Source organism: Stigmatopora argus, chromosome 8 (genome assembly GCF_051989625.1).
Source record: "Stigmatopora argus isolate UIUO_Sarg chromosome 8, RoL_Sarg_1.0, whole genome shotgun sequence".
Lineage (NCBI taxonomy): Eukaryota > Metazoa > Chordata > Actinopteri > Syngnathiformes > Syngnathidae > Stigmatopora > Stigmatopora argus.
The window spans coordinates 47501-72500 of NC_135394.1; the positions used below are offsets into that span (position 1 = coordinate 47501).

The 25000-nt window shown below is 44.3% G+C and overlaps 33 non-coding genes and 8 pseudogenes across 33 annotated transcripts; all 41 read left to right on the forward strand.

Moving 5' to 3' along the window:
• Window positions 1–117: 117 nt before the first annotated feature.
• On the forward strand, window positions 118–236 carry LOC144081019 (5S ribosomal RNA). Its single transcript, XR_013302856.1, has one exon. It is a non-coding gene; the product is annotated as a 5S ribosomal RNA (ribosomal RNA).
• A 316-nt stretch (window positions 237–552) lies between these two features.
• Window positions 553–671, forward strand: LOC144081097 (5S ribosomal RNA). The gene has a single exon (XR_013302930.1). It is a non-coding gene; the product is annotated as a 5S ribosomal RNA (ribosomal RNA).
• Window positions 672–987: 316 nt separating this feature from the next.
• LOC144081031 (5S ribosomal RNA) lies at window positions 988–1106 on the forward strand. Its single transcript, XR_013302867.1, has one exon. It is a non-coding gene; the product is annotated as a 5S ribosomal RNA (ribosomal RNA).
• A 316-nt stretch (window positions 1107–1422) lies between these two features.
• LOC144079639 (5S ribosomal RNA) lies at window positions 1423–1541 on the forward strand. Its single transcript, XR_013301696.1, has one exon. It is a non-coding gene; the product is annotated as a 5S ribosomal RNA (ribosomal RNA).
• Window positions 1542–1857: 316 nt separating this feature from the next.
• Window positions 1858–1976, forward strand: LOC144080493 (5S ribosomal RNA). Its single transcript, XR_013302522.1, has one exon. It is a non-coding gene; the product is annotated as a 5S ribosomal RNA (ribosomal RNA).
• Window positions 1977–2292: 316 nt separating this feature from the next.
• On the forward strand, window positions 2293–2411 carry LOC144081042 (5S ribosomal RNA). Its single transcript, XR_013302878.1, has one exon. It is a non-coding gene; the product is annotated as a 5S ribosomal RNA (ribosomal RNA).
• Window positions 2412–2727: 316 nt separating this feature from the next.
• Window positions 2728–2846, forward strand: LOC144080682 (5S ribosomal RNA; annotated as a pseudogene).
• Window positions 2847–3162: 316 nt separating this feature from the next.
• On the forward strand, window positions 3163–3281 carry LOC144081055 (5S ribosomal RNA). The gene has a single exon (XR_013302890.1). It is a non-coding gene; the product is annotated as a 5S ribosomal RNA (ribosomal RNA).
• Window positions 3282–3597: 316 nt separating this feature from the next.
• On the forward strand, window positions 3598–3716 carry LOC144080137 (5S ribosomal RNA). The gene has a single exon (XR_013302177.1). It is a non-coding gene; the product is annotated as a 5S ribosomal RNA (ribosomal RNA).
• A 316-nt stretch (window positions 3717–4032) lies between these two features.
• LOC144080482 (5S ribosomal RNA) lies at window positions 4033–4151 on the forward strand. The gene has a single exon (XR_013302511.1). It is a non-coding gene; the product is annotated as a 5S ribosomal RNA (ribosomal RNA).
• Window positions 4152–4467: 316 nt separating this feature from the next.
• On the forward strand, window positions 4468–4586 carry LOC144080480 (5S ribosomal RNA). Its single transcript, XR_013302509.1, has one exon. It is a non-coding gene; the product is annotated as a 5S ribosomal RNA (ribosomal RNA).
• A 316-nt stretch (window positions 4587–4902) lies between these two features.
• Window positions 4903–5021, forward strand: LOC144080743 (5S ribosomal RNA; annotated as a pseudogene).
• A 316-nt stretch (window positions 5022–5337) lies between these two features.
• LOC144081014 (5S ribosomal RNA) lies at window positions 5338–5456 on the forward strand. Its single transcript, XR_013302852.1, has one exon. It is a non-coding gene; the product is annotated as a 5S ribosomal RNA (ribosomal RNA).
• Window positions 5457–12606: 7150 nt separating this feature from the next.
• Window positions 12607–12725, forward strand: LOC144080658 (5S ribosomal RNA; annotated as a pseudogene).
• A 313-nt stretch (window positions 12726–13038) lies between these two features.
• On the forward strand, window positions 13039–13157 carry LOC144081066 (5S ribosomal RNA). The gene has a single exon (XR_013302901.1). It is a non-coding gene; the product is annotated as a 5S ribosomal RNA (ribosomal RNA).
• Window positions 13158–13473: 316 nt separating this feature from the next.
• On the forward strand, window positions 13474–13592 carry LOC144080683 (5S ribosomal RNA; annotated as a pseudogene).
• A 316-nt stretch (window positions 13593–13908) lies between these two features.
• On the forward strand, window positions 13909–14027 carry LOC144081078 (5S ribosomal RNA). The gene has a single exon (XR_013302912.1). It is a non-coding gene; the product is annotated as a 5S ribosomal RNA (ribosomal RNA).
• Window positions 14028–14767: 740 nt separating this feature from the next.
• LOC144080183 (5S ribosomal RNA) lies at window positions 14768–14886 on the forward strand. Its single transcript, XR_013302223.1, has one exon. It is a non-coding gene; the product is annotated as a 5S ribosomal RNA (ribosomal RNA).
• Window positions 14887–15202: 316 nt separating this feature from the next.
• On the forward strand, window positions 15203–15321 carry LOC144080742 (5S ribosomal RNA; annotated as a pseudogene).
• Window positions 15322–15637: 316 nt separating this feature from the next.
• On the forward strand, window positions 15638–15756 carry LOC144080499 (5S ribosomal RNA). The gene has a single exon (XR_013302527.1). It is a non-coding gene; the product is annotated as a 5S ribosomal RNA (ribosomal RNA).
• A 316-nt stretch (window positions 15757–16072) lies between these two features.
• LOC144081090 (5S ribosomal RNA) lies at window positions 16073–16191 on the forward strand. Its single transcript, XR_013302923.1, has one exon. It is a non-coding gene; the product is annotated as a 5S ribosomal RNA (ribosomal RNA).
• A 316-nt stretch (window positions 16192–16507) lies between these two features.
• Window positions 16508–16626, forward strand: LOC144080138 (5S ribosomal RNA). The gene has a single exon (XR_013302178.1). It is a non-coding gene; the product is annotated as a 5S ribosomal RNA (ribosomal RNA).
• A 316-nt stretch (window positions 16627–16942) lies between these two features.
• On the forward strand, window positions 16943–17061 carry LOC144080184 (5S ribosomal RNA). Its single transcript, XR_013302224.1, has one exon. It is a non-coding gene; the product is annotated as a 5S ribosomal RNA (ribosomal RNA).
• A 316-nt stretch (window positions 17062–17377) lies between these two features.
• Window positions 17378–17496, forward strand: LOC144080045 (5S ribosomal RNA). Its single transcript, XR_013302087.1, has one exon. It is a non-coding gene; the product is annotated as a 5S ribosomal RNA (ribosomal RNA).
• A 316-nt stretch (window positions 17497–17812) lies between these two features.
• Window positions 17813–17931, forward strand: LOC144080501 (5S ribosomal RNA). Its single transcript, XR_013302529.1, has one exon. It is a non-coding gene; the product is annotated as a 5S ribosomal RNA (ribosomal RNA).
• A 316-nt stretch (window positions 17932–18247) lies between these two features.
• LOC144081101 (5S ribosomal RNA) lies at window positions 18248–18366 on the forward strand. Its single transcript, XR_013302934.1, has one exon. It is a non-coding gene; the product is annotated as a 5S ribosomal RNA (ribosomal RNA).
• A 318-nt stretch (window positions 18367–18684) lies between these two features.
• Window positions 18685–18803, forward strand: LOC144080777 (5S ribosomal RNA; annotated as a pseudogene).
• Window positions 18804–19119: 316 nt separating this feature from the next.
• Window positions 19120–19238, forward strand: LOC144080690 (5S ribosomal RNA; annotated as a pseudogene).
• Window positions 19239–19554: 316 nt separating this feature from the next.
• On the forward strand, window positions 19555–19673 carry LOC144080530 (5S ribosomal RNA). The gene has a single exon (XR_013302556.1). It is a non-coding gene; the product is annotated as a 5S ribosomal RNA (ribosomal RNA).
• Window positions 19674–19989: 316 nt separating this feature from the next.
• Window positions 19990–20108, forward strand: LOC144080570 (5S ribosomal RNA). The gene has a single exon (XR_013302593.1). It is a non-coding gene; the product is annotated as a 5S ribosomal RNA (ribosomal RNA).
• Window positions 20109–20424: 316 nt separating this feature from the next.
• LOC144080942 (5S ribosomal RNA) lies at window positions 20425–20543 on the forward strand. Its single transcript, XR_013302782.1, has one exon. It is a non-coding gene; the product is annotated as a 5S ribosomal RNA (ribosomal RNA).
• Window positions 20544–20859: 316 nt separating this feature from the next.
• On the forward strand, window positions 20860–20978 carry LOC144081098 (5S ribosomal RNA). The gene has a single exon (XR_013302931.1). It is a non-coding gene; the product is annotated as a 5S ribosomal RNA (ribosomal RNA).
• Window positions 20979–21294: 316 nt separating this feature from the next.
• On the forward strand, window positions 21295–21413 carry LOC144079794 (5S ribosomal RNA). The gene has a single exon (XR_013301846.1). It is a non-coding gene; the product is annotated as a 5S ribosomal RNA (ribosomal RNA).
• A 316-nt stretch (window positions 21414–21729) lies between these two features.
• LOC144081017 (5S ribosomal RNA) lies at window positions 21730–21848 on the forward strand. The gene has a single exon (XR_013302854.1). It is a non-coding gene; the product is annotated as a 5S ribosomal RNA (ribosomal RNA).
• Window positions 21849–22164: 316 nt separating this feature from the next.
• On the forward strand, window positions 22165–22283 carry LOC144079810 (5S ribosomal RNA). Its single transcript, XR_013301861.1, has one exon. It is a non-coding gene; the product is annotated as a 5S ribosomal RNA (ribosomal RNA).
• A 316-nt stretch (window positions 22284–22599) lies between these two features.
• On the forward strand, window positions 22600–22718 carry LOC144081113 (5S ribosomal RNA). The gene has a single exon (XR_013302945.1). It is a non-coding gene; the product is annotated as a 5S ribosomal RNA (ribosomal RNA).
• A 316-nt stretch (window positions 22719–23034) lies between these two features.
• On the forward strand, window positions 23035–23153 carry LOC144081124 (5S ribosomal RNA). Its single transcript, XR_013302958.1, has one exon. It is a non-coding gene; the product is annotated as a 5S ribosomal RNA (ribosomal RNA).
• A 316-nt stretch (window positions 23154–23469) lies between these two features.
• On the forward strand, window positions 23470–23588 carry LOC144081136 (5S ribosomal RNA). The gene has a single exon (XR_013302969.1). It is a non-coding gene; the product is annotated as a 5S ribosomal RNA (ribosomal RNA).
• Window positions 23589–23904: 316 nt separating this feature from the next.
• Window positions 23905–24023, forward strand: LOC144080324 (5S ribosomal RNA). Its single transcript, XR_013302359.1, has one exon. It is a non-coding gene; the product is annotated as a 5S ribosomal RNA (ribosomal RNA).
• A 316-nt stretch (window positions 24024–24339) lies between these two features.
• Window positions 24340–24458, forward strand: LOC144080943 (5S ribosomal RNA). The gene has a single exon (XR_013302783.1). It is a non-coding gene; the product is annotated as a 5S ribosomal RNA (ribosomal RNA).
• A 316-nt stretch (window positions 24459–24774) lies between these two features.
• On the forward strand, window positions 24775–24893 carry LOC144080694 (5S ribosomal RNA; annotated as a pseudogene).
• The last annotated feature ends 107 nt before the right edge of the window (window positions 24894–25000 follow it).

Below are 25000 nucleotides of genomic sequence, written 5' to 3' on the forward strand. Positions count from 1 at the left end.
TTCTCCAAAGAGGACCCCTCACCCTCCACACCCGATCCAAATATCCAAATACACGATCCACATGCAAGACTATGGACCGTTCGGATTTCCAAAGGGGATTTGTTCAGCGACAATGTTGCTCACGGCCATACTACCCTGAAAACGCCCGATCTCGTCTGATCTCGGAAGCTAAGCAGGGTTGGGCCTGGTTAGTACCTGGATGGGAGACCGCTTGGGAATACCAGGTGCTGTAAGCATCTTGTCAAAACAATTTTCGACATTTCATGGATGTTCATCTCCTTTTGACCTCCTAAATCATGAAAGACTTCCCTCCTCTGCACATCTCACAACATTTTATTGAAGCTCTCCTTCTGATAATCTTCATTCCCTTAGTTGTAGAAGTAATAAAGCAAAAGAAGAGCAAGCGGCAACAAAGTCGACTCCTTTAACGAAGGGTTCTCCAAAGAGGACCCCTCACCCTCCACACCCGATCCAAATATCCAAATACACGATCCACATGCAAGACTATGGACCGTTCGGATTTCCAAAGGGGATTTGTTCAGGGACAGTGTTGCTCACGGCCATACTACCCTGAAAACGCCCGATCTCGTCTGATCTCGGAAGCTAAGCAGGGTTGGGCCTGGTTAGTACCTGGATGGGAGACTGCTTGGGAATACCAGGTGCTGTAAGCATCTTGTCAAAACTATTTTCGACATTTCATGGATGTTCATCTCCTTTTGACCTCCTAAATCATGAAAGACTTCCCTCCTCTGCACATCTCACAACATTTTATTGAAGCTCTCCTTCTGATAATCTTCATTCCCGTAGTTGTAGAAATAATAAAGCAAAAGAAGAGCAAGCGGCAACAAAGTCGACTCCTTTATCGAAGGGTTCTCCAAAGAGGACCCCTCACTCTCCACACCCGATCCAAATATCCAAATACACGATCCACATGCAAGACTATGGACCGTTCGGATTTCTAAAGGGGATTTGTTCAGCGACAATGTTGCTCACGGCCATACTACCCTGAAAACGCCCGATCTCGTCTGATCTCGGAAGCTAAGCAGGGTTGGGCCTGGTTAGTACCTGGATGGGAGACCGCTTGGGAATACCAGGTGCTGTAAGCATCTTGTCAAAACCATTTTCGACATTTCATGGATGTTCATCTCCTTTTGACCTCCTAAATCATGAAAGACTTCCCTCCTCTGCACATCTCACAACATTTTATTGAAGCTCTCCTTCTGATAATCTTCATTCCCGTAGTTGTAGAAGTAATAAAGCAAAAGAAGAGCAAGCGGCAACAAAGTCGACTCCTTTAACGAAGGGTTCTCCAAAGAGGACCACTCACCCTCCACACCGGATCCAAATATCCAAATACATGATCCACATGCAAGACTATGGACCGTTCGGATTTCCAAAGGGGATTTGTTCAGCGACAATGTTGCTCACGGCCATACTACCGTGAAAACGCCCGATCTCGTCTGATCTCGGAAGCTAAGCAGGGTTGGGCCTGGTTAGTACCTGGATGGGAGACCGCTTGGGAATACCAGGTGCTGTAAGCAGCTTGTCAAAACCATTTTCGACATTTCATGGATGTTCATCTCCTTTTGACCTCCTAAATCATGAAAGACTTTCCTCCTCTGCACATCTCACAACATTTTATTGAAGCTCTCCTTCTGATAATCTTCATTCCCGTAGTTGTAGAAGTAATAAAGCAAAAGAAGAGCAAGCGGCAACAAAGTCGACTCCTTTAACGAAGGGTTCTCCAAAGAGGACCACTCACCCTCCACACCGGATCCAAATATCCAAATACACGATCCACATGCAAGAGTATGGACCGTTCGGATTTCCAAAGGGGATTTGTTCAGCGACAATCTTGCTCACGGCCATACTACCCTCAAAACGCCCGATTTTGTCTGATCTCGGAAGCTAAGCAGGGTTGGGCCTGGTTAGTACCTGGATGGGAGACCGCTTGGGAATACCAGGTGCTGTAAGCATCTTGTCAAAACCATTTTCGACATTTCATGGATGTTCATCTCCTTTTGACCTCCTAAATCATGAAAGACTTCCCTCCTCTGCACATCTCACAACATTTTATTGAAGCTCTCCTTCTGATAATCTTCATTCCCGTAGTTGTAGAAGTAATAAAGCAAAAGAAGAGCAAGCGGCAACAAAGTCGACTCCTTTAACGAAGGGTTCTCCAAAGAGGACCCCTCACCCTCCACACCCGATCCAAATATCCAAATACACGATCCACATGCAAGACTATGGACCGTTCGGATTTCCAAAGGGGATTTGTTCAGCGACAATGTTGCTCACGGCCATACTACCCTGAAAACGCCCGATCTCGTCTGATCTCGGAAGCTAAGCAGGGTTGGGCCTGGTTAGTACCTGGATGGGAGACCGCTTGGGAATACCAGGTGCTGTAAGCATCTTGTCAAAACCATTTTCGACATTTCATGGATGTTCATCTCCTTTTGACCTCCTTAATCATGAAAGACTTCCCTCCTCTGCACATCTCACAACATTTTATTGAAGCTCTCCTTCTGATAATCTTCATTCCTGTAGTTGTAGAAGTAATAAAGCAAAAGAAGAGCAAGCGGCAACAAAGTCGACTCCTTTAACGAAGGGTTCTCCAAAGAGGACCCCTCACCCTCCACACCCGATCCAAATATCCAAATACACGATCCACATGCAAGACTATGGACCGTTCGGATTTCCAAAGGGGATTTGTTCAGCGACAATGTTGCTCACGGCCATACTACCCTGAAAACGCCTGATCTCGTCTGATCTCGGAAGCTAAGCATGGTTCGGCCTGGTTAGTACCTGGATGTGAGACCGCTTGGGAATACCAGGTGCTGTAAGCATCTTGTCAAAACCATTTTCGACATTTCATGGATGTTCATCTCCTTTTGACCTCCTAAATCATGAAAGACTTCCCTCCTCTGCACATCTCACAACATTTTATTGAAGCTCTCCTTCTGATAATCTTCATTCCCGTAGTTGTAGAAGTAATAAAGCAAAAGAAGAGCAAGCGGCAACAAAGTCGACTCCTTTAACGAAGGGTTCTCCAAAGAGGACCACTCACCCTCCACACCGGATCCAAATATCCAAATACACGATCCACATGCAAGACTATGGACCGTTCGGCTTTCCAAAGGGGATTTGTTCAGCGACAATGTTGCTCACGGCCATACTACCCTGAAAACGCCCGATCTCGTCTGATCTCGGAAGCTAAGCAGGGTTGGGCCTGGTTAGTACCTGGATGGGAGACCGCTTGGGAATACCAGGTGCTGTAAGCATCTTGTCATAACCATTTTCGACATTTCATGGATGTTCATCTCCTTTTGACCTCCTAAATCATGAAAGACTTCCCTCCTCTGCACATCTCACAACATTTTATTGAAGCTCTCCTTCTGATAATCATCATTCCCGTAGTTGTAGAAGTAATAAAGCAAAAGAAGAGCAAGCGGCAACAAAGTCGACTCCTTTAACGAAGGGTTCTCCAAAGAGGACCCCTCACCCTCCACACCCGATCCAAATATCCAAATACACGATCCACATGCAAGACTATGGACCGTTCGGATTTCCAAAGGGGATTTGTTCAGCAACAATGTTGCTCACGGCCATACTACCCTGAAAACGCCCGATCTCGTCTGATCTCGGCAGCTAAGCAGGGTTGGGCCTGGTTAGTACCTGGATGGGAGACCGCTTGGGAATACCAGGTGCTCTAAGCATCTTGTCAAAACCATTTTCGACATTTCATGGATGTTCATCTCCTTTTAACCTCCTAAATCATGAAAGACTTCCCTCCTCTGCACATCTCACAACATTTTATTGAAGCTCTCCTTCTGATAATCTTCATTCCCGTAGTTGTAGAAGTAATAAAGCAAAAGAAGAGCAAGCGGCAACAAAGTCGACTCCTTTAACGAAGGGTTCTCCAAAGAGGACCACTAACCCTCCACACCGGATCCAAATATCCAAATACATGATCCACATGCAAGACTATGGACCGTTCGGATTTCCAAAGGGGATTTGTTCAGCGATAATGTTGCTCACGGCCATACTACCGTGAAAACGCCTGATCTCGTCTGATCTCGGAAGCTAAGCAGGGTTGGGCCTGGTTAGTACCTGGATGGGAGACCGCTTGGGAATACCAGGTGCTATAAGCATCTTGTCAAAACCATTTTCGACATTTCATGGATGTTCATCTCCTTTTGACCTCCTAAATCATGAAAGACTTCCCTCCTCTGCACATCTCACAACATTTTATTGAAGCTCTCCTTCTGATAATCTTCATTCCCGTAGTTGTAGAAGTAATAAAGAAAAAGAAGAGCAAGCGGCAACAAAGTCGACTCCTTTAACGAAGGGTTCTCCAAAGAGGACCCCTCACCCTCCACACCCGATCCAAATATCCAAATACACGATCCACATGCAAGACTATGGACCGTTCGGATTTCCAAAGGGGATTTGTTCAGCGACAATGTCGCTCACGGACATACTACCCTGAAAACGCCCGATCTCGTCTGATCTCGGAAGCTAAGCAGGGTTGGGCCTGGTTAGTACCTGGATGGGAGACCGCTTGGGAATACCAGGTGCTCTAAGCATCTTGTCAAAACCATTTTCGACATTTCATGGATGTTCATCTCCTTTTAACCTCCTAAATCATGAAAGACTTCCCTCCTCTGCACATCTCACAACATTTTATTGAAGCTCTCCTTCTGATAATCTTCATTCCCGTAGTTGTAGAAGTAATAAAGCAAAAGAAGAGCAAGCGGCAACAAAGTCGACTCCTTTAACGAAGGGTTCTCCAAAGAGGACCACTCACCCTCCACACCGGATCCAAATATCCAAATACACGATCCACATGCAAGACTATGGACCGTTCGGATTTCCAAAGGGGATTTGTTCAGCGACAATGTTGCTCATGGCCATACTACCCTGAAAACGCCCAATTTCGTGTGATCTCGGAAGCTAAGCAGGGTTAGGCCTGGTTAGAACCTGGATGGGAGACCGCTTGGGAATACCAGGTGCTGTAAGCATCTTGTCAAAACCATTTTCGACATTTCATGGATGTTCATCTCCTTTTGACCTCCTAAATCATGAAAGACTTCCCTCCTCTGCACATCTCACAACATTTTATTGAAGCTCTCCTTCTGATAATCTTCCTTCCCGTAGTTGTAGAAGTAATAAAGCAAAAGAAGAGCAAGCGGCAACAAAGTCGACTCCTTTAACGAAGGGTTCTCCAAAGAGGACCCCTCACCCTCCACACCCGATCCAAATATCCAAATACACGATCCACATGCAAGACTATGGACCGTTCGGTTTTCCAAAGGGGATTTGTTCAGCGACAATATTGCTCACGGCCATACTACCCTGAAAACGCCCGATCTCGTCTGATCTCGGAAGCTAAGCAGGGTTGGGCCTGGTTAGTACCTGGATGGGAGACCGCTTAGGAATACCAGGTGCTGTAAGCATCTTGTCAAAACCATTTTCGAAATTTCATGGATGTTCATCTCCTTTTGACCTCCTAAATCATGAAAGACTTCCCTCCTCTGCACATCTCACAACATTTTATTGAAGCTCTCCTTCTGATAATCTTCATTCCCGTAGTTGTAGAAGTAATAAAGCAAAAGAAGAGCAAGCGGCAACAAAGTCGACTCCTTTAACGAAGTAATGTTGGGGTAATTCATTATTATAAATGTGTTTGCAATGAATATAAAGCCTTATAATATTATGCTTACTATATTAATCAATATATTTGCTTATTAGGAATAGTAATGCTCATCCTAAATGTGTAACTATATTAAAATATGTGTTGATCGCTTCCAACGAAGACAAACGCTTACGCCAAGGTCGCTCTCCAGCACAGCTGGTTCCAGCGAGAGATACAAGGCAAAGACATAAAACAATACACCGAGTCCTTGCTCCGAGGACTGAGTACTGGGAGATACACCTCAACCTTTTCCCCAGATGCGAGTTCACAATGAAGATCGGGGAAGGACGCTTAAATTGTTGTTGGGTCAGCGGATGGCTATCAAGCATATTGTTTTAATTTGTGACGCTAGGTTGACGCTTGGGTTGCTTGATTATGTGAATTGTTTTGTTTCTTGCTTACGCAAATGGAATTGTTTTGTTTCTTGCTTACGCAAATGGAATCAATAACCTTGTAATTGTTTTGATTTGAAGCCTTAAATGGGCAGGACATAATGCCGTTCTTTAGAATAATCTTGGGTGGGGCGAGCTGCCGGATGTATTCTCTCTTGCAAGAATTAAATGTGATGTGACTACAGATGCCTTTTTTATTGAAAGCTGAATTGGAAAAACCTAAGGAATAAACCTACTATTGGATGAACCTAACATTTGGTCCTTCGAGCCTGTGGTCAAGATACCGGAGCAGAATCCAGGTCGCTTCCGTTCGATATCTGGAAAGACCGTGCACGGCGCTTAAATACCCTTTTCCGGGCTGGATTACTCGACGAGGCGACTTGGGTTCTCGACGGTTGACGACTAACACTCTGAAAGAGACATCTGGTGTCATATCTGGTAAGTCCACGTGAATGTCTGCGTTTGTTGAAGGGGCATTGCACGTGAGGTCCATTTTTTTAAATGAGACTCGCGTCCAGGGGACTGCGACACGCGTCCAGGGGACTGCGTTACAAACCCTGGGTATACTAGTCGCTGCCAGGTAACGAGACAGAGCATGAGTCTATAAAACTTGGGGCAGTTCGGGGTGTCCTGTACTGTGGTCCGGAAAGGTACAAATATAACTCTGACAGTATATCAAGCTAGGGTATACATTTGTGTTGCGTGTGTTACGTGTTGCGTGTGTTACGTGTTGCGTGTGTTACGTATGTCCTTCCGCGGAAAAAGAAATTTACTAACTGATAACTGAGTGCACGCGAGCTCCATCCAAAGATGGGCAGCTCGAATAAAAAAGCGGCTAGAGACGACGATCCAAAACAGCGTCTGCCGTGTAGAGATTGGAAGTTTGTTGAAAGTCAGAGCGCTTTGAGAATTAAACACCTAAACTTATGGATAAATAAATATGGATTTGCTGGCCAGCTTATTATGCATAAGATATTGATACTGCAGGATAAAATACGTGCTAAGCATGGGGGAAACCTTAGCAAAATGGAGCAGGAGGGATATAATGATACCTATTATTGGTTTATGATGGCAAGGGAACGGAGTGATGGATGCGTTAAATCAGTTGATAACGGTGGGACTGGAAACACAGAGGCTGTGTTATTCCACAGAAAAGAGGACATTAGATTTTATCACCTGAATGGGGTGGAAACGCAGCAAATTTGGATGATAGACAGGCCTACAAGCACGCTTGAACAATACGTAAATCAGGCGGTCCAGGCTGAAGAGGTTTTAAAAAAGAAAGGGAAAAGAAAGGGGGGGGCACCCTCTAACGAGGACGGGATTTTTGACCAAAATAAGGGGTGGGAACGTAAATCTTTTAACAGGGATAATGCAGGGAAGTTCAACAGAACTCGAGGTAACAGAGAGAAAATCTGTTGGATCTGTGGGAAAATAGGTCATATATCCCGCGATTGCCCAAATAACAGGGCCTCTAAAAGTGAAGGCCAATCGGCATGACTAGTCGGGGGGCCGGCTCAAAACGAGAAATGGATTTGAGCAGAGGGAAGTGGAACTAAATTTAGCGGAGATATTGGCACTTGATACAATTAAACCTGAAATCACACTGTTCGTGAATGGGATTCAATTAAAATTTTTGTGTGATGCTGCTAGGCATACTTGTTAATAGTAACTAAATGTACTGTCAATGTACTGGAATGATATGGCTTATTGTGGTTTATCCTGGTTTCGTTCCCGTCTGCTAGCGGGAATATTTTGGTTAACAGAAATACAAAACGGCAAATTAAATGTTTAGCGGGCTTGCCAAAACTGCGTTTTTGTCATATTCTAAACTTGCCAAATAATGCGTTGATTGCGGGGGAAGCGCTCCGTTTTGGTGCGGCTGATTTGATGGTGTTGGACATTATAATACAGTATAGTATGCGCGCGGACCGCACAAGCGACTCACAGGAGGTGAAACATTGTGCGCAGAAAGAAAAAGAGGTCGCTTAGGAATGTCAACATTGATAAGCTGCTTCTGCAGCGAGCGTAGGTCACAGTCAGCGCGCTTCCGTTTAAACATTTCAGAATAAGAACAAAACATGGTCTACAAGGGATGCAGGGTTCCGCGATGATCTTCGCATTCATTTTTGGGATTTAATCAGAAATGTCTTTCGAGGTGATAGAAAATCTGTTTGGCAAAGATTGATTTGGTAAAAGCTTTGGAATTGGGAATAATACTATTATTATTATTTTATTTTTTGTTTTGTGAAGTTCAAAGGGCTCTTGATTGAAGAGAGCTAGTTTTGGAGGATAAAACGATATTATTACAGTTTTGAATGGTTGGTTTGTTCAAAATACTTCAATATAGGTGATTGGCTGGTTAAAGAAAAATGAATGGAATTTTGTTTTTGTTTTTTTACAATATTATGGCATATTGGTTACAATTTGTGGGTCCTTTATTAAGCATTGAAAATTGTAATTAGGAAATGCCGAGTAAAAAGTGGATTTCTCTAATTTAATTATTGTAGATTTTTCTTGTGGTAACAGGGAGCTATAAGAAATGGCTCTTATCTTAAGTAAACATAGTATGGGGTGATTTACAAATTATTTTTTTAGGTACTAAGAGTTATTTGGTTGTTAAAGAGATCAGACATGAATTTAACAATGCAGAAATGGCATGAGAAATTTCGTGGCATTCGTCCAAATTATTAGGTAAATTGAACCTGGCTGGGGTAGATAAGATAATTGGTTAAGGATAAGCATAGTTTCCCTAGAAGAAACATGGAGCGCCTTTAGGTGCACAAAACGCGTTCCTTGTTTGACCTGAAGGGGAAAATGCTGTGGTATAGGTCATATTGATTACTATTGGGACTTTACTGCCTATTGCTTTAGGGGCATACAAATTAAGAATTTAGCCAAAACTTACTGCATTGCGATTATGGGGTTAATACACCTGAATGTTACGGTGATAACGATTGGCAATAACAAGCTTAGATAAAGGGGAATATCTACAACAAATTCAGGTAGGGCCTTCCATGGTGTGAAACAAGTGAAATAATGTCTATGTTTTAGAAATAACATCTCCAAATTATAAAATATCAACCTTGGAGAAATGCTTTAAGTAGATGGGTTGACTAGAATGGGCAAAATTCGATAACATGGAAAGGGGGGTAACTTAATGCAGAACAATGAGATAAAGTCTTTTACAAACGGTTAAAATACAAAAAGGGTGTGTGTGTGTGTGTTTCAATGTGTCACAACTTTTCCGTTATTACATTATCAGCGATATGTGGCATGTGAATCTAATACATTAATTATCTAGTTTCTTCAGGCATCAATCTTGCGGTTCGAGGATCTACTAATGCGGAGTGGATCCAGACCTTCCGGAGTGTGGAGTATTCCTGGTGTTCTCAAGAATTCGTAGGTTTTCTCTGGGTACTCCAGTTTTACTCCAACAAACCAAAATTATGGATGATTGGGGGAGCACTCTAAATTCCTTGATTATGAGTGCGAGCGTGGATGAGTGTATGTTTTTTGTGTTTTAATTGGCTGGCCACCAAGATATATCAATATTCTAATATCAAGGTGGAATATTTCTGAAATCGCTGATAAGCCTTTCAAGGACGGTGGTGGCAGAGTAGGACAGAAACAAAAAGAAAAGAATTTCGCCAAATGCTACCATTTTGAGTCAGGGTAAATTTCATGCCTCAAAAAAGGGGGAGGTTATATATATTCAATCTATATGCAGATATATGGCCAAAACACGGGAAATTTTTTGATATCTGCAATGCGAAATTTTGGGAACCTGGGGGACTAAACAAAAACAAAAGACTTATCTAGGAGGGCTACCATTTTGAGTCAGGGTAAATTTCATGCCTCAAAAAAGGGGGAGGTTATATATATTCAATCTATATGCAGATATATGGCCAAAACACGGGCGATTCCCCCTTATGTCAAGCTACAAAAACTACATATCCATTTCAAAGGATACACATGGATTTTATAGAATATGTGTGGTACATAACAGTCCTAAAACAGATTGGGGAAACCTTGTTGCAGAAACTGGTCTAGATTGGCAAGCTTGGATGACACACCCGTGTGCAAAAAAAAACATCAGGCCTTCGATAAAATTAAACCATACGGTGGGGGCATTACAAATCATTATTCAGACTGACAAATTAACTTGTGGATCCTTGTCTGACGTTTTTCCTAAGTCCATGGGCAGGTGGAGAAGACTCTTTTTACAAAAAAATCTACAATTGTGTCTCAACAACAATGTCTATGGAGACGGTAGGAAGGTCGTCAGAGATGGAAACACCCGGATCCGCCATAGTAAAATTAAAATCTGAAATGACCAGAGAATTCATTTCTGCAACGGGGAGTTCCCAAACGGGAGGCGGTAAGAAAAATTGGTTATTGTTGATGGAAAATGCAGCTATTACTATAAATCAAACCTGCATAACATGTATGGGGCCCCGCTCTCTCTTACGAGTAGTGCCCGCGCAAATTACTCCTGATTGTGTAACGGAGATAATGACAAATGAAAATGTAAGCTTTTAAATCATTTTACCTGCTTAAAACCTTACAGGGCATGGTCTGAAGCTGGAGGCGATAAATGAGACGTGGTGTGCCCACGTCCTAAAACCGACTACACCCTGGTACCACGTTCTGACCTATGGTGGTGGTGGGGTCAAAACAAATTATACGACTCCTGCCAAAATGACAGCAGGACTTTGTGCCTTGGTCTCACTGCTATTACCAGTGTCTGTTTTTCCATCTACAGTAGAGGAGATACAATTGGCTGCACAGAAATCCGGTATGATGGCGGGCCCCTCGCGACGGCGTCGATCGGCATGGAGAGAGGGTGCGTACCAGATGAGTATAAGTTGGCTAATCAGATCGCAGCAGGTTGGGAGTATATATTTTTTCTTTTAATTACTCCAAACAAAATGTTGATTGGATAAATTACCTGCATTACAATGTCAAAAAACTTGGAAACTATACTGAACAGGGATTTGTGGCGATAAAGGAACAATTGGCAGCCACCAGTCTTATGGCGTTCCAGGATCGCATAGCAGATGATATGCTGCTTGCGGAGCAAGGGGGCGTGTGTGCAATGTTTGGAGATCAATGTTGCACCTTCATACCGAACAACACGTCACCCGGTGGGTCCCTCACCCAGGCCATTAGTGGCCTGCAGACCCTCAACCGCAATATGAAGGAGCATTCTGGAGTCAGAGAATCCGCCCTTGAAAGCTGGTGGCATGTCCTTTGGATTTTGGCCCAAATTTGTTGCATTTTCCGTAGCCCTTTTTGCTACGATTTTGACATTATGTGGGTGTTGTATTATTCCCTGCTTAAGATCTTTGATGAGCCGACTTATAACCACTGCGATTGCCCCTACAAATTCTAAATTGCATGAATTATATCCTCTGTTGATGAGACATACTGAGGGAAGCAGTGAATTTCAAGAGCATGGTAATTTCGAGGATGAAAAATATGGCGAAAATGATTTTGTTTTCTGCTTTCAGACCTGCCGAACGAGTAGGGCCTAAGCGGGTAAAATTAAAACAGCCAACGGAGATATCCCTCTCTTCTTGGATTTGCCATAAAATAAATAACGAACATATAATAAAAAAAGGGGGGAATGTTGGGTTAATTCTGGGATGTTACTATATGTTCATTTGGAATTAATGGAATAAAGCCGAAAGGAAGTTTTATTAAGGAGATCATGTGCAAATTTATAATATAGGGGGGAATGTTGGGGTAATTCATTATTATAAATGTGTTTGCAATGAATATAAAGCCTTATAATATTATGCTTACTATATTAATCAATATATTTGCTTATTAGGAATAGTAATGCTCATCCTAAATGTGTAACTATATTAAAATATGTGTTGATCGCTTCCAACGAAGACAAACGCTTACGCCAAGGTCGCTCTCCAGCACAGCTGGTTCCAGCGAGAGATACAAGGCAAAGACATAAAACAATACACCGAGTCCTTGCTCCGAGGACTGAGTACTGGGAGATACACCTCAACCTTTTCCCCAGATGCGAGTTCACAATGAAGATCGGGGAAGGACGCTTAAATTGTTGTTGGGTCAGCGGATGGCTATCAAGCATATTGTTTTAATTTGTGACGCTAGGTTGACGCTTGGGTTGCTTGATTATGTGAATTGTTTTGTTTCTTGCTTACGCAAATGGAATCAATAACCTTGTAAATGTTTTAATTTGAAGCCTTAAATGGGCAGGACATAATGCCGTTCTTTAGAATAATCTTGGGTGGGGCGAGCTGCCGGATGTATTCTCTCTTGCAAGAATTAAATGTGATGTGACTACAGATGCCTTTTTTATTGAAAGCTGAATTGGAAAAACCTAAGGAATAAACCTACTATTGGATGAACCTAACAGAAGGGTTCTCCAAAGAGGACCACTCACCCTCCACACCGGATCCAAATATCCAAATAAACGATCCACATGCAAGACTATGGACCGTTCGGATTTCCAAAGGGGATTTGTTCAGCGACAATGTTGCTCACGGCCATACTACCCTGAAAACGCCCGATTTCGTGTGATCTCGGAAGCTAAGCAGGGTTAGGCCTGGTTAGAACCTGGATGGGAGACTGCTTGGGAATACCAGGTGCTGTAAGCATCTTGTCAAAACCATTTTCGACATTTCATGGATGTTCATCTCCTTTTGACCTCCTAAATCATGAAAGACTTCCCTCCTCTGCACATCTCACAACATTTTATTGAAGCTCTCCTGATAATCTTCCTTCCCGTAGTTGTAGAAGTAATAAAGCAAAAGAAGAGCAAGCGGCAACAAAGTCGACTCCTTTAACGAAGGGTTCTCCAAAGAGGACCCCTCACCCTCCACACCCGATCCAAATATCCAAATACACGATCCACATGCAAGACTATGGACCGTTCGGTTTTCCAAAGGGGATTTGTTCAGCGACAATATTGCTCACGGCCATACTACCCTGAAAACGCCCGATCTCGTCTGATCTCGGAAGCTAAGCAGGGTTGGGCCTGGTTAGTACCTGGATGGGAGACCGCTTGGGAATACCAGGTGCTGTAAGCATCTTGTCAAAACCATTTTCGACATTTCATGGATGTTCATCTCCTTTTGACCTCCTTAATCATGAAAGACTTCCCTCCTCTGCACATCTCACAACATTTTATTGAAGCTCTCCTTCTGATAATCTTCATTCCTGTAGTTGTAGAAGTAATAAAGCAAAAGAAGAGCAAGCGGCAACAAAGTCGACTCCTTTAACGAAGGGTTCTCCAAAGAGGACCCCTCACCCTCCACACCCGATCCAAATATCCAAATACACGATCCACATGCAAGACTATGGACCGTTCGGATTTCCAAAGGGGATTTGTTCAGCGACAATGTTGCTCACGGCCATACTACCCTGAAAACGCCTGATCTCGTCTGATCTCGGAAGCTAAGCATGGTTCGGCCTGGTTAGTACCTGGATGTGAGACCGCTTGGGAATACCAGGTGCTGTAAGCATCTTGTCAAAACCATTTTCGACATTTCATGGATGTTCATCTCCTTTTGACCTCCTAAATCATGAAATACTTCCCTCCTCTGCACATCTCACAACATTTTATTGAAGCTCTCCTTCTGATAATCTTCATTCCCGTAGTTGTAGAAGTAATAAAGCAAAAGAAGAGCAAGCGGCAACAAAGTCGACTCCTTTAACGAAGGGTTCTCCAAAGAGGACCACTCACCCTCCACACCGGATCCAAATATCCAAATACACGATCCACATGCAAGACTATGGACCGTTCGGCTTTCCAAAGGGGATTTGTTCAGCGACAATGTTGCTCACGGCCATACTACCCTGAAAACGCCCGATCTCGTCTGATCTCGGAAGCTAAGCAGGGTTGGGCCTGGTTAGTACCTGGATGGGAGACCGCTTGGGAATACCAGGTGCTGTAAGCATCTTGTCATAACCATTTTCGACATTTCATGGATGTTCATCTCCTTTTGACCTCCTAAATCATGAAAGACTTCCCTCCTCTGCACATCTCACAACATTTTATTGAAGCTCTCCTTCTGATAATCATCATTCCCGTAGTTGTAGAAGTAATAAAGCAAAAGAAGAGCAAGCGGCAACAAAGTCGACTCCTTTAACGAAGGGTTCTCCAAAGAGGACCCCTCACCCTCCACACCCGATCCAAATATCCAAATACACGATCCACATGCAAGACTATGGACCGTTCGGATTTCCAAAGGGGATTTGTTCAGCAACAATGTTGCTCACGGCCATACTACCCTGAAAACGCCCGATCTCGTCTGATCTCGGCAGCTAAACAGGGTTGTACCTGGATGGGAGACCGCTTGGGAATACCAGGTGCTCTAAGCATCTTGTCAAAACCATTTTCGACATTTCATGGATGTTCATCTCCTTTTAACCTCCTAAATCATGAAAGACTTCCCTCCTCTGCACATCTCACAACATTTTATTGAAGCTCTCCTTCTGATAATCTTCATTCCCGTAGTTGTAGAAGTAATAAAGCAAAAGAAGAGCAAGCGGCAACAAAGTCGACTCCTTTAACGAAGGGTTCTCCAAAGAGGACCACTCACCCTCCACACCGGATCCAAATATCCAAATACATGATCCACATGCAAGACTATGGACCGTTCGGATTTCCAAAGGGGATTTGTTCAGCGATAATGTTGCTCACGGCCATACTACCGTGAAAACGCCCGATCTCGTCTGATCTCGGAAGCTAAGCAGGGTTGGGCCTGGTTAGTACCTGGATGGGAGACCGCTTGGGAATACCAGGTGCTATAAGCATCTTGTCAAAACCATTTTTGACATTTCATGGATGTTCATCTCCTTTTGACCTCCTAAATCATGAAAGACTTCCCTCCTCTGCACATCTCACAACATTTTATTGAAACTCTCCTTCTGATAATCTTCATTCCCGTAGTTGTAGAAGTAATAAAGAAAAAGAAGAGCAAGCGGCAACAAAGTCGACTCCTTTAACGAAGGGTTCTCCAAAGAGGACCCCTCACCCTCCACACCCGATCCAAATATCCAAATACACGATCCACATGCAAGACTATGGACCGTTCGGATTTCCAAAGGGGATTTGTTCAGCGATAATGTTGCTCACGGCCATACTACCGTGAAAACGCCCGATCTCGTCTGATCTTGGAAGCTAAGCAGGCTTGGGCCTGGTTAGTACCTGGATGGTAGACCGCTTTGGAATACCAGGTGCTGTAAGCATCTTGTCAAAACCATTTTCGACATTTCATGGATGTTCATCTCCTTTTGACCTCCTAAATCATGAAAGACTTCCCTCCTCTGCACATCTCACAACATTTTATTGAAGCTCTCCTTCTGATAATCTTCATTCCCGTAGTTGTAGAAGTAATAAAGCAAAAGAAGAGCAAGCGGCAACAAAGTCGACTCCTTTAACAAAGGGTTCTCCAAAGAGGACCACTCACCCTCCACACCGGATCCAAATATCCAAATACACGATCCACATGCAAGACTATGGACCGTTTGGATTTCCAAAGGGGATTTGTTCAGCAACAATGTTGCTCACGGCCATACTACCGTGAAAACGCCCGATCTCGTCTGATCTCGGAAGCTAAGCAGGGTTGGGCCTGGTTAGTACCTGGATGGGAGACCGCTGGGAAATACCAGGTGCTGTAAGCAGCTTGTCAAAACCATTTTCGACATTTCATGGATGTTCATCTCCTTTTGACCTCCTAAATCATGAAAGACTTCCCTCCTCTGCACATCTCACAACATTTTATTGAAGCTCTCCTTCTGATAATCTTCATTCCCGTAGTTGTAGAAGTAATAAAGCAAAAGAAGAGCAAGCGGCAACAAAGTCGACTCCTTTAACGAAGGGTTCTCCAAAGAGGACCACTCACCCTCCACACCGGATCCAAATATCCAAATACACGATCCACATGCAAGAGTATGGACCGTTCGGATTTCCAAAGGGGATTTGTTCAGCGACAATCTTGCTCACGGCCATACTACCCTGAAAACGCCCGATCTCGTCTGATCTCGGAAGCTAAGCAGGGTTGGGCCTGGTTAGTACCTGGATGGGAGACCGCTTGGGAATACCAGGTGCTGTAAGCATCTTGTCAAAACCATTTTCGACATTTCATGGATGTTCATCTCCTTTTGACCTCCTAAATCATGAAAGACTTCCCTCCTCTGCACATCTCACAACATTTTATTGAAGCTCTCCTTCTGATAATCTTCCTTCCCGTAGTTGTAGAAGTAATAAAGCAAAAGAAGAGCAAGCGGCAACAAAGTCGACTCCTTTAACGAAGGGTTCTCCAAAGAGGACCCCTCACCCTCCACACCCGATCCAAATATCCAAATACACGATCCACATGCAAGACTATGGACCGTTCGGATTTCCAAAGGGGATTTGTTCAGCAACAATGTTGCTCACGGCCATACTACCCTGAAAACGCCCGATCTCGTCTGATCTCGGCAGCTAAGCAGGGTTGGGCCTGGTTAGTACCTGGATGGGAGACCGCTTGGGAATACCAGGTGCTCTAAGCATCTTGTCAAAACCATTTTCGACATTTCATGGATGTTCATCTCCTTTTAACCTCCTAAATCATGAAAGACTTCCCTCCTCTGCACATCTCACAACATTTTATTGAAGCTCTCCTTCTGATAATCTTCATTCCCGTAGTTGTAGAAGTAATAAAGCAAAAGAAGAGCAAGCGGCAACAAAGTCGACTCCTTTAACGAAGGGTTCTCCAAAGAGGACCACTCACCCTCCACACCGGATCCAAATATCCAAATACATGATCCACATGCAAGACTATGGACCGTTCGGATTTCCAAAGGGGATTTGTTCAGCGATAATGTTGCTCACGGCCATACTACCGTGAAAACGCCCGATCTCGTCTGATCTCGGAAGCTAAGCAGGGTTGGGCCTGGTTAGTACCTGGATGGGAGACCGCTTGGGAATACCAGGTGCTATAAGCATCTTGTCAAAACCATTTTTGACATTTCATGGATGTTCATCTCCTTTTGACCTCCTAAATCATGAAAGACTTCCCTCCTCTGCACATCTCACAACATTTTATTGAAGCTCTCCTTCTGATAATCTTCATTCCCGTAGTTGTAGAAGTAATAAAGAAAAAGAAGAGCAAGCGGCAACAAAGTCGACTCCTTTAACGAAGGGTTCTCCAAAGAGGACCCCTCACCCTCCACACCCGATCCAAATATCCAAATACACGATCCACATGCAAGACTATGGACCGTTCGGATTTCCAAAGGGGATTTGTTCAGCAATAATGTTGCTCACGGCCATACTACCGTGAAAACGCCCGATCTCGTCTGATCTCGGAAGCTAAGCAGGGTTGGGCCTGGTTAGTACCTGGATGGGAGACCGCTTTGGAATACCAGGTGCTGTAAGCATCTTGTCAAAACCATTTTCGACATTTCATGGATGTTCATCTCCTTTTGACCTCCTAAATCATGAAAGACTTCCCTCCTCTGCACATCTCACAACATTTTATTGAAGCTCTCCTTCTGATAATCTTCATTCCCGTAGTTGTAGAAGTAATAAAGCAAAAGAAGAGCAAGCGGCAACAAAGTCGACTCCTTTAACAAAGGGTTCTCCAAAGAGGACCACTCACCCTCCACACCGGATCCAAATATCCAAATACACGATCCACATGCAAGACTATGGACCGTTTGGATTTCCAAAGGGGATTTGTTCGGCAACAATGTTGCTCACGGCCATACTACCGTGAAAACGCCCGATCTCGTCTGATCTCGGAAGCTAAGCAGGGTTGGGCCTGGTTAGTACCTGGATGGGAGACCGCTGGGAAATACCAGGTGCTGTAAGCAGCTTGTCAAAACCATTTTCGACATTTCATGGATGTTCATCTCCTTTTGACCTCCTAAATCATGAAAGACTTCCCTCCTCTGCACATCTCACAACATTTTATTGAAGCTCTCCTTCTGATAATCTTCATTCCCGTAGTTGTAGAAGTAATAAAGCAAAAGAAGAGCAAGCGGCAACAAAGTCGACTCCTTTAACGAAGGGTTCTCCAAAGAGGACCACTCACCCTCCACACCGGATCCAAATATCCAAATACACGATCCACATGCAAGAGTATGGACCGTTCGGATTTCCAAAGGGGATTTGTTCAGCGACAATCTTGCTCACGGCCATACTACCCTGAAAACGCCCGATCTCGTCTGATCTCGGAAGCTAAGCAGGGTTGGGCCTGGTTAGTACCTGGATGGGAGACCGCTTGGGAATACCAGGTGCTGTAAGCATCTTGTCAAAACCATTTTCGACATTTCATGGATGTTCATCTCCTTTTGACCTCCTAAATCATGAAAGACTTCCCTCCTCTGCACATCTCACAACATTTTATTGAAGCTCTCCTTCTGATAATCTTCATTCCCGTAGTTGTAGAAGTAATAAAGCAAAAGAAGAGCAAGCGGCAACAAAGTCGACTCCTTTAACGAAGGGTTCTCCAAAGAGGACCCATCACCCTCCACACCCGATCCAAATATCCAAATACACGATCCACATGCAAGACTATGGACCGTTCGGATTTAAAAAAAGGGGATTTGTTCAGCGACAATGTTGCTCACGGCCATACTACCCTGAAAACGTCCGATTTCGTGTGATCTCGGAAGCTAAGCAGGATTGGGCCTTGTTAGTACCTGGATGGGAGACCGCTTGGGAATACCAGGTGCTGTAATCATCTTGTCAAAACCATTTTCGACATTTCATGGATGTTCATCTCCTTTTGACCTCCTAAATCATGAAAGACTTCCCTCCTCTGCACATCTCACAACATTTTATTGAAGCTCTCCTTCTGATAATCTTCCTTCCCGTAGTTGTAGAAGTAATAAAGCAAAAGAAGAGCAAGCGGCAACAAAGTCGACTCCTTTAACGAAGGGTTCTCCAAAGAGGACCCCTCACCCTCCACACCCGATCCAAATATCCAAATACACGATCCACATGCAAGACTATGGACCATTCGGTTTTCCAAAGGGGATTTGTTCAGCGACAATATTGCTCACCGCCATACTACCCTGAAAACGCCCGAACTCGTCTGATCTCGGAAGCAAAGCAGGGTTGGGCCTGGTTAGTACCTGGATGGGAGACTGCTTAGGAATACCAGGTGCTGTAAGCATCTTGTCAAAACCATTTTCGAAATTTCATGGATGTTCATCTCCTTTTGACCTCCTAAATCATGAAAGACTTCCCTCCTCTGCACATCTCACAACATTTTATTGAAGCTCTCCTTCTGATAATCTTCATTCCCGTAGTTGTAGAAGTAATAAAGCAAAAGAAGAGCAAGCGGCAACAAAGTCGACTCCTTTAACGAAGGGTTCTCCAAAGAGGACCACTCACCCTCCACACCGGATCCAAATATCCAAATACATGATCCACATGCAAGACTATGGACCGATCGGATTTCCAAAGGGGATTTGTTCAGCGACAATGTTGCTCACGGCCATACTACCGTGAAAACGCCTGATCTCGTCTGAACTCGGAAGCTAAGCAGGGTTGGGCCTGGTTAGTACCTGGATGGGAGACCGCTTGGGAATACCAGGTGCTCTAAGCATCTTGTCAAAACCATTTTCGACATTTCATGGATGTTCATCTCCTTTTAACCTCCTAAATCATGAAAGACTTCCCTCCTCTGCACATCTCACAACATTTTATTGAAGCTCTCCTTCTGATAATCTTCATTCCCGTAGTTGTAGAAGTAATAAAGCAAAAGAAGAGCAAGCGGCAACAAAGTCGACTCCTTTAACGAAGGGTTCTCCAAAGAGGACCACTCACCCTCCACACCCGATCCAAATATCCAAATACACGATCCACATGCAAGACTATGGACCGTTCGGTTTTCCAAAGGGGATTTGTTCAGCGACAATATTGCTCACGGCCATACTACCCTGAAAACGCCCGATCTCGTCTGACCACGGAAGCTAAGCAGGGTTGGGCCTGGTTAGTACCTGGATGGGAGACTGCTTAGGAATACCAGGTGCTGTAAGCATCTTGTCAAAACCATTTTCGACATTTCATGGATGTTCATCTCCTTTTGACCTCCTAAATCATGAAAGACTTCCCTCCTCTGCACATCTCACAACATTTTATTGAAGCTCTCCTTCTGATAATCTTCATTCCCGTAGTTGTAGAAGTAATAAAGCAAAAGAAGAGCAAGCGGCAACAAAGTCGACTCCTTTAACGAAGGGTTCTCCAAATAGGACCCCTCACCCTCCACACCCGATCCAAATATCCAAATACACGATCCACATGCAAGACTATGGACCGTTCGGATTTCCAAAGGGGATTTGTTCAGCGAGAATGTTGCTCACGGCCATACTACCCTGAAAACGCCCGATCTCGTCTGATCTCGGAAGCTAAGCAGGGTTGGGCCTGGTTAGTACCTGGATGGGAGACCGTTTGGGAATACCAGGTGCTGTAAGCATCTTGTCAAAACCATTTTCGACATTTCATGGATGTTCATCTCCTTTTGACCTCCTAAATCATGAAAGACTTCCCTCCTCTGCACATCTCACAACATTTTATTGAAGCTCTCCTTCTGATAATCTTCATTCCCGTAGTTGTAGAAGTAATAAAGCAAAAGAAGAGCAAGCGGCAACAAAGTCGACTCCTTTAATGAAGGGTTCTCCAAAGAGGACCCCTCACCCTCCACACCCGATCCAAATATCCAAATACACGATCCACATGCAAGACTATGGACCGTTCAGATTTCCAAAGGGGATTTGTTCAGCGACAATGTTGCTCACGGCCATACTACCCTGAAAACGCCCGATCTCGTCTGATCTCGGAAGCTAAGCAGGGTTGGGCCTGGTTAGTACCTGGATGGGAGACTGCTTGGGAATACCAGGTGCTGTAAGCATCTTGTCAAAACTATTTTCGACATTTCATGGATGTTCATCTCCTTTTGACCTCCTAAATCATGAAAGACTTCCCTCCTCTGCACATCTCACAACATTTTATTGAAGCTCTCCTTCTGATAATCTTCATTCCCGTAGTTGTAGAAGTAATAAAGCAAAAGAAGAGCAAGCGGCAACAAAGTCGACTCCTTTAACGAAGGGTTCTCCAAAGAGGACCACTCACCCTCCACACCGGATCCAAATATCCAAATACACGATCCACATGCAAGACTATGGACCGTTCGGATTTCCAAAGGGGATTTGTTCAGCGTCAATGTTGCTCACGGCCATACTACCCTGAAAATGCCCGATCTCGTCTGATCTCGGAAGCTAAGCAGGGTTGGGCCTGGTTAGTACATGGATGGGAGACCGCTTGGGAATACCAGGTGCTGTAAGCATCTTGTCAAAACCATTTTCGACATTTCATGGATGTTCATCTCCTTTTGACCTCCTAAATCATGAAAGACTTCCCTCCTCTGCACATCTCACAACATTTTATTGAAGCTCTCCTTCTGATAATCTTCATTCCCGTAGTTGTAGAAGTAATAAAGCAAAAGAAGAGCAAGCGGCAACAAAGTCGACTCCTTTATCGAAGGGTTCTCCAAAGAGGACCCCTCACCCTCCACACCCGATCCAAATATCCAAATACACGATCCACATGCAAGACTATGGACCGTTCGGATTTCTAAAGGGGATTTGTTCAGCGACAATGTTGCTCACGGCCATACTACCCTGAAAACGCCTGATCTCGTCTGATCTCGGAAGCTAAGCAGGGTTGGGCCTGGTTAGTACCTGGATGGGAGACCGCTTGGGAATACCAGGTGCTGTAAGCATCTTGTCAAAACCATTTTCGACATTTCATGGATGTTCATCTCCTTTTGCCCTCCTAAATCATGAAAGACTTCCCTCCTCTGCACATCTCACAACATTTTATTGAAGCTCTCCTTCTGATAATCTTCATTCCCGTAGTTGTAGAAGTAATAAAGAAAAAGAAGAGCAAGCGGCAACAAAGTCGACTCATTTAACGAAGGGTTCTCCAAAGAGGACCCCTCACCCTCCACACCCGATCCAAATATCCAAATACACGATCCACATGCAATACTATGGACCGTTTGGATTTCCAAAGGGGATTTGTTCAGCGACAATGTTGCTCACGGCCATACTACCCTGAAAACGCCCGATCTCGTCTGATCTCGGAAGTTAAGCAGGGTTGGGCCTGGTTAGTACCTGGATGGTAGACCGCTTGGGAATACCAGGTGCTATAAGCATCTTGTCAAAACCATTTTCGACATTTCATGGATGTTCATCTCCTTTTGACCTCCTAAATCATGAAAGACTTCCCTCCTCTGCACATCTCACAACATTTTATTGAAGCTCTCCTTCTGATAATCTTCATTCCCGTAGTTGTAGAAGTAATAAAGCAAAAGAAGAGCAAGCGGCAACAAAGTCGACTCCTTTAACGAAGGGTTCTCCAAAGAGGACCACTCACCCTCCACACCCGATCCAAATATCCAAATACACGATCCACATGCAAGACTATGGACCGTTCGGATTTCTAAAGGGGATTTGTTCAGCGACAATGTTGCTCACGGCCATACTACCCTGAAAACGCCCGATCTCGTCTGATCTCGGAAGCTAAGCAGGGTTGGGCCTGGTTAGTACCTGGATGGGAGACCGCTTGGGAATACCAGGTGCTGTAAGCATCTTGTCAAAACCATTTTCGACATTTCATGGATGTTCATCTCCTTTTGACCTCCTAAATCATGAAAGACTTCCCTCCTCTGCACATCTCACAACATTTTATTGAAGCTCTCCTTCTGATAATCTTCATTCCCGTAGTTGTAGAAGTAATAAAGCAAAAGAAGAGCAAGCGGCAACAAAGTCGACTCCTTTAACGAAGGGTTCTCCAAAGAGGACCCCTCACCCTCCACACCGGATCCAAATATCCAAATACACGATCCACATGCAAGACTATGGACCGTTCGGATTTCCAAAGGGGATTTGTTCAGCGACAATGTTGCTCACGGCCATACTACCCTGAAAACGCCCGATCTCGTCTGATCTCGGAAGCTAAGCAGGGTTGGGCCTGGTTAGTACCTGGATGGGAGACCGCTTGGGAATACCAGGTGCTGTAAGCATCTTGTCAAAACTATTTTCGACATTTCATGGATGTTCATCTCCTTTTGACCTCCTAAATCATGAAAGACTTTCCTCCTCTGCACATCTCACAACATTTTATTGAAGCTCTCCTTCTGATAATCTTCATTCCCGTAGTTGTAGAAGTAATAAAGCAAAAGAAGAGCAAGCGGCAAAAAAGTCGACTCCTTTAACGAAGGGTTCTCCAAAGAGGACCACTCACCCTCCACACCGGATCCAAATATCCAAATACACGATCCACATGCAAGAGTATGGACCGTTCGTATTTCCAAAGGGGATTTGTTCAGCAGCAATCTTGCTCACGGCCATACTACCCTGAAAACGCCCGATCTCGTCTGATCTCGGAAGCTAAGCAGGGTTGGGCCTGGTTAGTACCTGGATGGGAGACCGCTTGGGAATACCAGGTGCTGTAAGCAGCTTGTCAAAACCATTCTCGACATTTCATGGATGTTCATCTCCTTTTGACCTCCTAAATCATGAAAGACTTCCCTCCTCTGCACATCTCACAACATTTTAATGAAGCTCTCCTTCTGATAATCTTCATTCCCGTAGTTGTAGAAGTAATAAAGCAAAAGAAGAGCAAGCGGCAACAAAGTCGACTCCTTTAACGAAGGGTTCTCCAAAGAGGACCACTCACCCTCCACACCCGATCCAAATATCCAAATACACGATCCACATGCAAGACTATGGACCGTTCGGTTTTCCAAAGGGGATTTGTTCAGCGACAATATTGCTCACGGCCATACTACCCTGAAAACGCCCGATCTCGTCTGACCACGGAAGCTAAGCAGGGTTGGGCCTGGTTAGTACCTGGATGGGAGACCACTTAGGAATACCAGGTGCTGTAAGCATCTTGTCAAAACCATTTTCGACATTTCATGGATGTTCATCTCCTTTTGACCTCCTAAATCATGAAAGACTTCCCTCCTCTGCACATCTCACAACATTTTATTGAAGCTCTCCTTCTGATAATCTTCATTCCCGTAGTTGTAGAAGTAATAAAGCAAAAGAAGAGCAAGCGGCAACAAAGTCGACTCCTTTAACGAAGGGTTCTCCAAAGAGGACCCCTCACCCTCCACACCCGATCCAAATATCCAAATACACGATCCACATGCAAGACTATGGACCGTTCGGATTTCCAAAGGGGATTTGTTCAGCGAGAATGTTGCTCACGGCCATACTACCCTGAAAACGCCCGATCTCGTCTGATCTCGGAAGCTAAGCAGGGTTGGGCCTGGTTAGTACCTGGATGGGAGACCGTTTGGGAATACCAGGTGCTGTAAGCATCTTGTCAAAACCATTTTCGACATTTCATGGATGTTCATCTCCTTTTGACCTCCTAAATCATGAAAGACTTCCCTCCTCTGCACATCTCACAACATTTTATTGAAGCTCTCCTTCTGATAATCTTCATTCCCGTAGTTGTAGAAGTAATAAAGCAAAAGAAGAGCAAGCGGCAACAAAGTCGACTCCTTTAATGAAGGGTTCTCCAAAGAGGACCCCTCACCCTCCACACCCGATCCAAATATCCAAATACACGATCCACATGCAAGACTATGGACCGTTCAGATTTCCAAAGGGGATTTGTTCAGTGACAATGTTGCTCACGGCCATACTACCCTGAAAACGCCCGCTCTCGTCTGATCTCGGAAGCTAAGCAGGGATGGGCCTCGTTAGTACCTGGATGGGAGACCGCTTAGGAATACCAGGTGCTGTAAGCATCTTGTCAAAACAATTTTCGACATTTCATGGATGTTCATCTCCTTTTGACCTCCTAAATCATGAAAGACTTCCCTCCTCTGCACATCTCACAACATTTTATTGAAGC